The sequence below is a fragment of the Tursiops truncatus genome, chromosome 12 (assembly GCF_011762595.2).
Source record: "Tursiops truncatus isolate mTurTru1 chromosome 12, mTurTru1.mat.Y, whole genome shotgun sequence".
NCBI lineage: Eukaryota > Metazoa > Chordata > Mammalia > Artiodactyla > Delphinidae > Tursiops > Tursiops truncatus.
This window is the reverse complement of record NC_047045.1, coordinates 71,263,976-71,276,227: the sequence shown is the minus strand read 5'-3', so window position 1 is coordinate 71,276,227 and position 12,252 is coordinate 71,263,976. Positions and strand designations below refer to the sequence as shown.

Here is a 12,252-nt window from a genome sequence, read left to right as displayed (position 1 = left end):
TTCCTTTGGTATTGTCTTGGTTTATCTTTTCCTATTTATTAAATGTAATACTTCTATATATTTGAGTATTAAGTATGTTTTGTGTAAATAGCAAATAATTTTTATTTTTAATCCTATCCTAGAATTTCTGCTTTCTTACATTTGAGATTAATATTTTATATTTCTTGTAATTACTGATTTGGATTCATTTTGATGATCTTAGTTTATCTCTTCCATTTATCATGTTTTGTTTTTGTTTTGTCTTTTGCTTCTCTATTTTTGTCTGAAAACTTATATTTGAATAATTACTTAGCTTGTATAAAATTATAGACTAACGTTTTTTCATTGTCTTCTGGCCTCTATTTTTGCTGACGGGATTCTACAATCCTTTTAATTGTTATTCTTTTATAGGTAATCTCTGTTTCTCCAAGTTGCTCTTAAGATTTTTCTCTTTGATATTGTATTATGAAATTTCATCCTGATGTGACTCAGTGCAAATTTATTTTTTATTCCTGCTCAGAATTAACTTTATTTGCTTAAATTGTGGACTGAATTTCTGTTCTGGAAAATCCTCCACTATTATTCTTAAACTTCTCTGTTGCCACCATTTTCTCTTTTATTCTTTCTGAAACTCCTCTTGGAAGTATGTTGGACTTTCTCAATTTATTCTCTTTATGTTTTAACCTTGTATTCACAATTTTTTTTTTTTTTACAGCTCTGGGTAATTTTTTCCAAACTATTTTTCATGTACTGTTTTACTCATTCTCTGCATTTTAGATTTTAGTAACAATGTCTTTTTAATTTCTAGAAAGATGATTGATTCTTTTACTAATCTGCCTTTTAAAACAGTGTCATTAATTTTCTTAGTGCTTTATTTCATAGTCTTATTTTTTTTTTTTTTACTACTTACACTTATTTTGGAGTCTTCTTATACTATTTGAAAGTTTTAAATAGCATGCTGATTATCCTCTTTTATTTGCTGACTTTCTCATAGTGATTTATTTTCTTTAATGATTTAAAATTTCTTAGGTTTAGCTCATGTTCACACTTACTTATCTGTGGAAGTCGTATGCGATCTGGATTCTTTATAAAGTACCTGTATCTTTTTGTTGTTTGTCCATTTACTTCTGTGAGAAACACTAGTTTCCATGTGCTTTTCTTTTTAGAGCTCGTTTCCCAGCTTGCGTGTTCGTGCCAGTTGGGTAGTGCACATTTAGATCTCACACCTCATTAGGTATGCAATTTTAATTTCTCTTGGAAAACAACTTTTCCCTATCCAGTGTTTTGAACAGACTACAGGCTTCCTTGTTACTTGTAGACACCTTTTTCGTGGAAAAGATGGCTCTATCAGGGTCCTGGCTTTATTTAAGTGCTTTATTTCCAGCTCTCATATCTCTGAATAAAACTAGGTGTTGAAAACCTAACCTTTTGCTGTCAAGATCCATATTGGGGTCTGGTGGACTCTTTTCCTCCCAGGGGCAGAGGCACCAACACTTATATTTAGTCTTTAATTTCTGAACTTAGCATTTCCTTTAAGATTAGTTTTTTATTTAAAAAATGTTATATTTACCAAGCATTTCTACATATATTTGAAGTGGAAGTAGAATCTGCATCACTTGAGCGTGTCATATTCCTGAGACAATATGTATTAAGCTAATTTTAATGAATATATATCTTTGAAAAAAACCAAAAAGATCTATTTTCAAATAGTTTAGTGCCTTTATTTAGGTAACTTACTTTCCTGGCCCAGTTATTCTGAAATACAATGTTTAAAAATTTTGGAAAAGATTTCATGAGTATATATGCACAACTTAATTTTAATAGAAAAATTGTAATCCTGATAGAATATGTTGTAAACTTGCCTTAAAACTTATACTTTGGCACTAAATGTGAGAGAAAGTGATCATTCTGCTGTGTTTTACAGACCTCATCTCATTGGTCCCTACTGGGGACGTGACACTTGAACTTACTCTCTTTTCTTTTTTGTACTCTAGTAAGGTGTTACACAAAATTGCGAACGTTTCTCGGTTTCATTCTGTCACTTACCTGACTCTTGCCACCCCTGCTGGAATTTTATCCAGCCTCTCTGTCCTGAACACCCCTATCTACCTCCCACTCCACACCTACCCTGCTTCTGTGGAGCTGCTTCTGGAGGGGTCAGCAGGCATAGCACAGGTGTTTTGTACTTGGAGAGTGAATGAATGCATGTAAGATGTGGACATGAACAGCTGGAGTTCCCCAGAAAGGTATGCTGAAGCTTAACCCCCAGGGAGTGTGACTTGGTTTGGAAATGAGTTCTTTGTTGATGTAACTGAGTTAAGATGAGGTCATTAGGGTGAGCCCCAATCCAACATGATTGCTGTCTTTATAAAAAGAGGAAAATGCCATGTGATGTCAGAAACACACAGGGAGAACACCATGTGATGACAGAGGTAGAGACTGGACTGAGGCAGCTACAGGTGAGGGATGCTAAGGATTGATGGCTTCTTCCAGAATCTAGGAAGAAACAAGGAAGGATTTTCCCCCACCGGCTTCAGAGGGAGCACGGTTCTGATGACAGCTTGATTCAGACTTCTGGCCTCCAGACTGTGAGGCAATACGTTTCTGACGTTTTAAGCCACCCAGTTTGTGTTACTTTGTTTTAGCAGCCCTAGGAAACTAATATGGGTTCCTTCAGGACGAGCCTTAAGGTTCTGCATTAATGAGCTGGAATCTCCTAAAACTTTGCACCTGGTGAATACCAAAAAAATCCTGTCATCAGACTTGAAAACCTTTTAAGATGAACAGCTATCCACTTCCATTTTTTTCTTTTTTCCCTCATAACTGGTCATTTTTTCTTATGCTGCTTGAAAGAATCTTCTCATTCCATGAGGAAGTGAGATTGCCCACCCTTTCTTCACTCAATCTGGGTCACTGCTGAGGAGTTACTTTGGCCTACTGCCCCGTCTAGCCCACTGTGGCATCTCTCTACCCTTTAGCCCTGGAGTTCATCAGGAAATAAAATGCTGAGACGGTCAAAAAAGATGAAGCAGGTTATTCTGTTCCTATCAAGTTTTGCCTTAAGATGTTTTCCCCTGGCTTGTCTGTTTATGCTATATCCAAGAAGAGTCACACAAGAATAAGCACTTGATTTTTCTTTGGAGTCCATCACCCCTATACTTTAAAGAAAGTGGGAAAGTATGAGCTGACCCATCTGAAACTCTTTTTTGTAGATAACAGCTCTACAACAGCAAATCACTACCCTCTGATAGGAGTGAAACCTTATGGATTGCTTTAAAATGACTTGGAGTGGGAGAAAAGTAAAATCATCGAGCTCTTTTTATAAAGGTCAGACTGACTGACTACCTCAAATGATCACACTTATTTTACTTAGTCATATTTTCCAAGCAAGGATGAATATATTTCTGGTTTCTTTTTTTCCCAGTGACCTTCATCCACCCACCTACCACCTTTTCTTCTTAGTGTGTTTTCTCCTTGCTGCCTCACCCACCTACCTACTTCCCATCCATTTCCAAAAGAAAGCTTTGCATGAAAGATGTGCCTATTAATAATGGTATTAAGTTGGAAGGGTGGGGCAGGAAATGAAAGCAGTTTGTCAAGTATAAGTCTTCTGGGAGTTGGGGTGCCAGGAGGGAAGAGCAGATACCCCTGTATCTCAGTGCATGCACCCTTTCTGCCTTCCCTTCAGTCCTCTCCACTAAGGGCCTTGACATGGGCTTGTGGCCTCAGGATGAAGAATTTACAGCTTCTCTCTTCTTCCTATTGTACAGCTGGTTCCCAGTGGCAATTTTGAGAAGTTTGTATTAACCCTTTTATTCTGTGTGCAATGTCCTAAAGGATGAATAAATTTTTAGGGTCCATTTCCTTCACATTGGTTCAAATCCTGATTCTAACAGCTGTAACCAAATTATTTAACTTCTTTGAGTTCTAATTAATTTCTTTTTTTAATTGAAGTATAGTTGATTTACAGTGTTGTGTTAGTTTCAGGTGTACAGCAGTGATTCAGTTTTACATACACACACACACACACACACACACACATATATATTCTTTTTCAGATTCTTTTCCATTATAGGTTATATTACAAGATATTGAATATAGTTTCCTGTGCTATACAGTAGGTCTTTGTTGTTTATTTATTTTATACATAGTAGTGTATATCTGTTAATCTCAAATTCCTAATTTATTCCTCCCTCCCCTGCTTTCCCCTTTGGTAACCAGAAATTTGTTTCTATTTGTTTTGAGTCTATTTCTGTTTTGTAATTAAGTTCATTTGTATCATTTTTTTAGATTCCACATATAAGGGGTATCATATGATATTTGTCTTTCTCAATCTGACTTACTTCACTTAGTATGATAATCTCTAGGTCCATCCATGTTGCTGCAAATTGGCCTTATTTCATTCTTTTTATGGCTGAGTAGTATTCCATTGTATAAATGTGCCACATCTTCTTTATCCATTCATCTGTCGATGAACACTTAGGTTGCTTCCATATCTTGGCTATTGTAAATAGTGCTGCAGTGAATATTGGGGTGCTTGTATCTTTCCAAATTAGAGTTTTCATCTTTCCCGGATATATGCCCAGGGGTGGGATTGCTGGATCATATGGTAACTCTAATTTTTTATCTGTAAAGTAGGACTAAAAATTATCTACCTTGCTGAGTTGGTGTAAGGATTAAATGGCAATGTTTATGGCCTTGAACAAGGACTCACTAAAACAGGTAATAGATTATCACTGATATTGTTAACATAATAACAATAAGAAATGGAGAAAAATTAAATGTCTTCAATGAAAAAAAGAGATGCTTTCAAAGATATTTTGTTTTATATAATGATGTGTGTATTAGTCAGGGTTCCAGAGAAACAGAACGAATAGTGGGTATAGAGTGAGAAAGAGAAATAGATTTATTTTAAGGAATTGGCTCACGGGATTGTGGAGACTGGCAAGTCCAAAATCTGCAGGGTGGGCCAGATATTGTTAACATTTGGCTCCACGCTCATTTCCAGTTGGCTGTCAATATTCTGCTTTGGAACAGATTCTTGTGTAAATCCATCAGGAAAGAGAAATCTTTGTCTACATGTGAACCATTGTGCTAAGGCTTTCTGAGATTTCTTAGACATCATTCACCTTTAAGAGATGGTGTTGAAGGAGTGGAAGGCACCTGGTTCCTTTTGCCTCTTGTCTGTCTGGAAGCACTTTTTGAAGTGGGAGTACAAAGTCCTCCTTGGCAGGCGAAAAAGGAAGTTGGAGACTGGAGTTGGGCCTGGGATGAAGGGCAATGGGACTATATCATAAGTAGGCCTTGCTGATGGGCTTTGGAGTGCATAGCACAAAGGCATGGGTAGCAATATATTTGATGCAAATCTCCAATTGCTTAGATGCTTATTAATATATCTTTCCCCTAACACTTGTGTGAAGTAGATATTATACTAATTTTATAGATGGAGACCCACGATGCTGAGCTTGCTGTCTCCACGGTCAGCTAGTGGGAGGGCAAAGGTAATACCTAAGCAGTTTCTTCCATCTTTCTCCATAAGGGCAAATGCTAATGGTACCTAACTAAATGACTCTTTCTATGTAGCTCCAAAAAATCTAGAAACAAATGCTGGAGAGGGTGGGGAGAAAAGGGAACCCTCTTGCACTGTTGGCGGGAATGTAAATTGATACAGCCACTATGGAGAACAGTATGGAGGTTCCTTAAAAAACTAAAAATAGAACTTCCATATGACCCAGCAATCCCACTACTGGGATTATGCCCTGAGAAAACCATAATTCAAAAAGAGTCATGTACCACAATGTTCATTGCAGCTCTATTTACAATAGCCAGGACATGGAAGCAACCTAAGTGTCCATTGACAGATGAGTGGATAAAGAAGATGTGGCACATATATACAATGGAATATTACTTAGCCATAAAAAGAAACAAAATTGAGTTATTTGTAGTGAGGTGGATGGACCTAGAGTCTGTCATACAGAGTGAAATAAGTCAGAAAGATAGAAACAAATACCGTAGACTAACACATATATATGGAATCTAAAAAAAAAAAAAAGGTTCTAACGAACCTAGGGGCAGGACAGGAATAAAGATACAGACGTAGAGAGTGGACTTGAGAACACTGGGAATGGGAAGGGTAAGCTGGGATGAAGTGAGAGAGTAGCATTGACATATATACACTACCAAATGTAAAATAGATAGCTAGTGGGAAGCAGCCACGTAGCACAGGGAGATCAGCTCGGTGCTTTGTGACCACCTAGAGGGGTGGGATAGGGAGGGTGGGAAGGAGACACAAGAGGGAGGAGATATTGGGATATATATATAGCTGATTCACTTTGTTATAAAGCAGAAACTAACACATCATTGTAAAGCAATTATACTCCAATAAAGATGTTAAATAAATAAATAAATGTTTCTGTGAAGGTATTTTTTAATGGAGATAAGATTTAAACGAGTAGATATTGAGTAAAGTGTATTACCCTTCATAATGAGGGTAGGCCTCATCCAATCAATTGGAGGCCTTAATAGAAAACAACTAACTTCACTAGAAGATGGAATTCTGCCAGCAGAGTGCCTTCAGATTTGAACTGCAGCTCTTCTCTGGGTTCCATTCTTCTGGCCCACCCTGCAGATTTTGGACTTGCCAGTCTCCACAATTCCGTGACCCAGTTCCTTAAAATAAATCTATTTATCTTTCTTACTCTATACCCACTGTTCATTCTGCTTCTCTGGAACCCTGACTAATACACACACCATTATACAAAACACAATATCTTTGAAAGTATCTCTCTTTTTCATTAAAGACATTTAATTTTTCTCCATTTCTTATTTTCTATTTCTGGAAAGTATATAACTCCTTGATAGATCTTCTTCCTTTCATTTTTCGGTCAGCTTCATTGACTTACATACAATAAAATTCACGAAGCTCGTTTCCAATTTGATGAATTTTGACAATTTTATACAGTTTCACAACCCACCAAGTCATTATACAGAACATTTCTATCACACCAAAATTTCCAGCTGTCCTTTTGCAGGAAGCTGTCCCTTTCCTAACCTTCTGGTCCCAGGCAACCACTGATTTTCTTAGTATCATTACAATTTTGCTTTTTCTAGAATTTACTAAAAAATGAATTCATAGAGTGTATAGTCTTTCTTATTTCTTTTTTTTTCTTTTTTTTGCGGTACGCGGGCTTCTCACTGTTGTGGCCTCTCCCGTTGTGGAGCACAGGCTCCAGACGCTCAGGCTCAGCGGCCATGGCTCACGGGCCCAGCCGCTCCGCGGCATGTGGGATCTTCCCGGACCGGGGCACGAACCCGTGTCCCCTGCATCGGCAGGCAGACTCTCAACCACTGTGCCACCAGGGAAGCCCCTCTTTGTATTTCTTAATGTCATACTTTTGAGAATATTCCATATTGTTGCATACATCTATACCTTGTTCCTTTTTTATTGTGTTCTCCTTTAGGATAATAATCACATTTTGTTTATCCTTGCATCAGTTGAGGGATATTTAGATTATTTACATTTTGAGCTATTATAAAGGAAGTTGCTATGAGCATTTGAATCACATCTTTGTGTGGACATATGCTTTCTTTTCTTTGGGTGAATATATAAAAGAGAAATTACTGGGTCATAGAGTAGTGTATATCTATCTTTATAAGAGTATAAAAGTATATAAGAGTATAACTGTTTTCTAAAGTGTGTTCCCATGTATAATGTATGAGAGTTTGAGTTGCCTCACATTCTTTCAGACACTTGGTAATTTTGGCAGTTCTCTAGGGTGTGTAGTATCTCACTGTGTTTTTAAGTTGCATTTGCTAATGGTTAATCACATTGCACGTCTTTTCTTGTGCTTATTTATCTATATATCTTCTTGGTTGAGCTATTCAAATCTCTTACTCATTTTAAAAAGCGTTTTCTTTATTAAGTTGTAAGAGTTCTTTATATATTACGGACACAAGTCTTTTAATAGATCTATGTTTTACAAATATTTTCTTCTAGTCTTTGGATTGCTTTTTAATTTTCTTAAAAATGTCTTTGAAAAGCAAATTTTTTAAATGAAGTTTAATTTATCAGTTTTGGGGGTGTTTTTCGTGTCCTATTTAAGAAATTTGGCCTTATTCAAGATCACAAAGATTTTCTTCTATATTTCCTCCTAGAAGTTTTGTCGTATTAGCTCTAAATTTGTAGGTGTATAATGTACTTTTAGTTATATTTTATATATGGGGTGAAGTAAAGGTGGAGTACATTTATTTTGTTTTGACCTTGGATGTTCAATTGTTCAAGTACCATTTGTTGAAAAGAGTATTGTTTCCCAACTGAATTACCTTGGTGCCATTGTTGAAATCAATTGACCATATAAGTGTGAGTTTATATCTAAATTCTCTGTTTGCTTCCATCGACCTGAATGTCTATTTGTACACTGTATCATGCTGTTTTGGTTGCTAAGGTAGTAAAGTAAATCTTGAAATCAATGGAGTATGTCCTCCAACTTTGTTATCTTTTCCCAAATTGTTTTCTCTAGTCTACATAAATTTTATAATCAGATTGTCAATTTAAAAAAAAAAAAAAAAAGCCTGATGAGCATTTGATTGGATTACACTGAATCTATGTTAGTTGGGGGAAAATTATCTTTAAAATATTGAGTCTTCTCTCCACCAAAAATAATGTTAAAACTAAGAAATGATTTTAGTAAAGTTGAAGGATACAAAATCAGTATACAAAAATTAGTTGCATTTTAAAAAATTTTATTTTATTGAAGTATAGTTGATTCCCAACGTTGTGTTAATTTCTGCTGTACAGCAAAGTGATTCAGTTATACCTATATATACACTCTTTCATATTCTTTTCTGTTATGGCTTATCACAGGATATTGAATATAGTTCCCTGTGCTATATAGTACACCAGCAAAAGAGTTTCAGAAATAAAAATTAAGAAAACAATCTCATTTAAAATAGCATCAAAAAGAATAAAATACTTAGTAATAAATTTAACCAAGGAGGTATACTGAAAACAATAAGACATGGACGAAAGAAATTGAAGAGGACACAGATAAGTGGAGATATTCTGTGTTCATGGATTGGAAGAATTAATATTGTTAAAATATCCAGACTACCCAAAATGATCTACAGATACAATGCTATCCCTGTCAAAATTCCAATGGCATTTATCACAGAATTAGAAAAGAAAATCCTAAAATGTGTATGGAACCACAAAAGATCCCAAATAACCAGTGCAATCTGGAAAAAGGATAAAGCTGGAGGCATCACACTTCCTGATTCCAAACTGTATTACAAAGCTGTAGTACTCAAAACAGTATGGTATTGGCATAAAGACACAGACATAGATCAATGGGGTAGAATAAAGAGCCCAGAAATAAACTGATACCTATATGGCCAGTTAATTTTCAGCAAAGGAGCCAAGAATATGGGGAAAGGATACTCTCTTTAATAAACAGTGCTGGGAAAACTGGATAGCCATGTTCAAAAGAGTGTCATTGAACTTTTATCTTACATCACTCACAAAAATCAACTCAACATGGATTAAATGCTTGAACATAAGACTTGAAACCATGAAACTCCTAGAAGAAAATATGGATGCTTTAATGATATGGGCAAAGGCCAAACTCCTAGGGTCACCAGTTTTCACAGTTCAGCTCTAGAAGGTGATATTCAGTCAAACTCTATATGTGTCATTTTCCTGAGCTGAGCATCACAACACTTGCTGCAGTGCATGGCAGACCTGAATACACCAGGCCTCAATTGAGTGAAATCGTTATTCAACTGGTTAGATTGGGTGCAAAACTAGAAGATAATTCCCATCTCAATAAGCTCATAGCTTGCTGGAAATTCATCCTTCTTGTTTTCTCTGGGGTAATTAGCCAAAATCAAGAGAATCACAGAGGTCAGAGAGTTAAAGTTCAGAGGGGGCCACCCTTTAGAAGTGCTGGGGTGAACTGAAATAATTGTGCACCTCTGGAAGATTAACCATTGTGCGAGGTTATCACAGGCCCTAGAGTCAGACTGTGCAGATTTGAATTTTGGCTCTGCCTCTTATTAGCTGTGTGACCTTAACTCTTCTGTGCCTCAGTTGCCTCATCTGTAATATGGGTATAAAATTGTACTTTCATCATGTTGTTGTAAGGCATACATATATGAGCTAATGTATAAAGGAATACATAAAATGAGCTAAAACATAGATTGAGACTTGGAAAAGTATCTGGCAATGAAGATACATTCAAATGTTGGCCATTTTATAATTTTCTTTATTTAAAAACGATCAATAGCCTGTTAGGTGGGTCCTGTACAACCTCAGGAAATAAAGACATTTTTCCTTGGTTACATCTGTTTCAGTTCCTTTATCTGTGCCCAATCCTACAGGGCTTTGCTGTCACCGAAGTTTCCAAGCTGCAAATTGAATTGATAAAATAATTCCCCATGATTGCTTAAGATCTTTCTCCCCAGGAACATTTGCATTTTTATAGGAGACTCTGGAAGATACAAAAACATCCTAGTTCTTATAATTAATTGCTGTTTCTGGCATTTTGGGCAGGCCTGCTATGCTGTACAACTCCAGGGGGTGTCATACTTGGCAGCCAGTGATGGAAATAATTTGATATAGTGGTTTTCAAACCTTGCTCACTGGCATCTCTGGAATTATGTAGGGAATAGAAAGAGAAAACTCAAAGGGCCCTGTTTCCCCCTACCACCTATAGGATCTTCTGTCTGATTTCCATATTGGACATCTGTCTACTTTAAAAAGAAGGTTTAAAGTCCACAGGTTTAGGGTAAGATCACTTTTTTTTAAAAGAATGAATTTATAGAATGGAAAGGTCTTCTCACCAGGAGAGTATTGAAGTCCTTGTGGCTTCGACAAAGCTAGTCTGCTCTGGGATAATGCATGGGATCCTCATGATCAAGTAGCCTGTTATTGTTCACAGTGTACATTTTCACTTCATCTTTGCCAGGTGATCCGGACCCCTTGTGGCTTGGTGAAAACCAAGTGTCATTGTATGATTGATACAGTTGAATACTGAGACAGTCGATTTCTTCAAATGCCAAAGGTCTCTTGAATTTCCTATCCACAAATATGTTTATTTAGCAAATCAAAGGGACTTACATAAAACTTTATTTTCTGATTATGGAAAAAATAGAATAAAATTTTTACGTTCTCTCCATTCTCTACTTTTGACCTTTAGGATCTCAGCTTTCAGTCTTTTTTTTTTTTTTTTTTTTTTTTAACGTTCACAGAACGTGCACACCTTTTAAATATGGTCATTCACTATTAGAACCTGAAGAGGGTATCTTGATCACCTCCCACCAGGGAAGGGATTTCTCTTTATCACATGTCATAGAAGCCTACATCTTAAAATGCTGTGAATGGAAATATATTGTAAAATTTCTTTAAAATACACAGCACATCCTGTAGAGACTGACATCTGAAAATTGCCTGAGTTAAGTTACATAAAATGCCCAAGATAGTGTAAGGTAAAGGTTGGGTCCTCATGTAAAAATGACAGGAAACATCAGCAGTGGAAAGATTGCAGGGGTGGAAAGAATGCCTATACTACCGGGTATTGTCTTTTCTCATCAAAAGCCTTATTTTCCCTTCCTGTGAGTAGATCTAAGCCCCATCCACTTTACTGTTCCAACCAGTAATGTTCACTGCTTCTGATACTTACTCTGCTTCACTGGCCTATGGTGATGAATCATCAACACAGAATACAGTAAGCCCCCATTAATTCATACTTGGGAATGACTGGCCAAAATAACTGAGTAGGACATTGGTTGTGCTTTCATGGTGGAAAGGGATCAAGAACTGTCTGTGATCCCCAATCCTGGTCAATCCTTTAAACAGATTCAAAAGGGAGCTTGTAGTTTGCTTGTATTTATGAATTTTGTAGTTTTCTTGTGTGGATGACTTTCTACCTTGCAATGGAGTGATGGTTGTGATGGAGCATAGGAAGGAGCACGTTCACAAGGATATTCACCAGCAAATGGGGGGTGTTTGCTGGTCTCCGGACATCCATAAAACACTTGTGGTTTCTCGTAATTATCCCGTTTCTTCGACTTAGAACAGAGCTGTCCGATGAATTTTTTTGCAGTGATGGAAATATTCTTCTACACTGTCCACTATGGTCACCACTAGCCACATGTGGTTATTGAGCACTTGAAGCTAGTGTGACTGAAATTTAAATTTTATTTCAGTTTACTTAACTTTAATTTAAATAGCCATATGTGGCTATAGGCTACTGTATTCAGACAGGGCAGATAGAATGT

General features: G+C 36.6%; 1 long non-coding RNA gene across 1 annotated transcript in view; it reads left to right on the top strand.

Moving 5' to 3' along the window:
* Positions 1 to 12,252, top strand: part of LOC117314511 (uncharacterized) — a 357,472-nt gene that overhangs the window by 213,530 nt on the left and 131,690 nt on the right. The window lies entirely within an intron of this gene.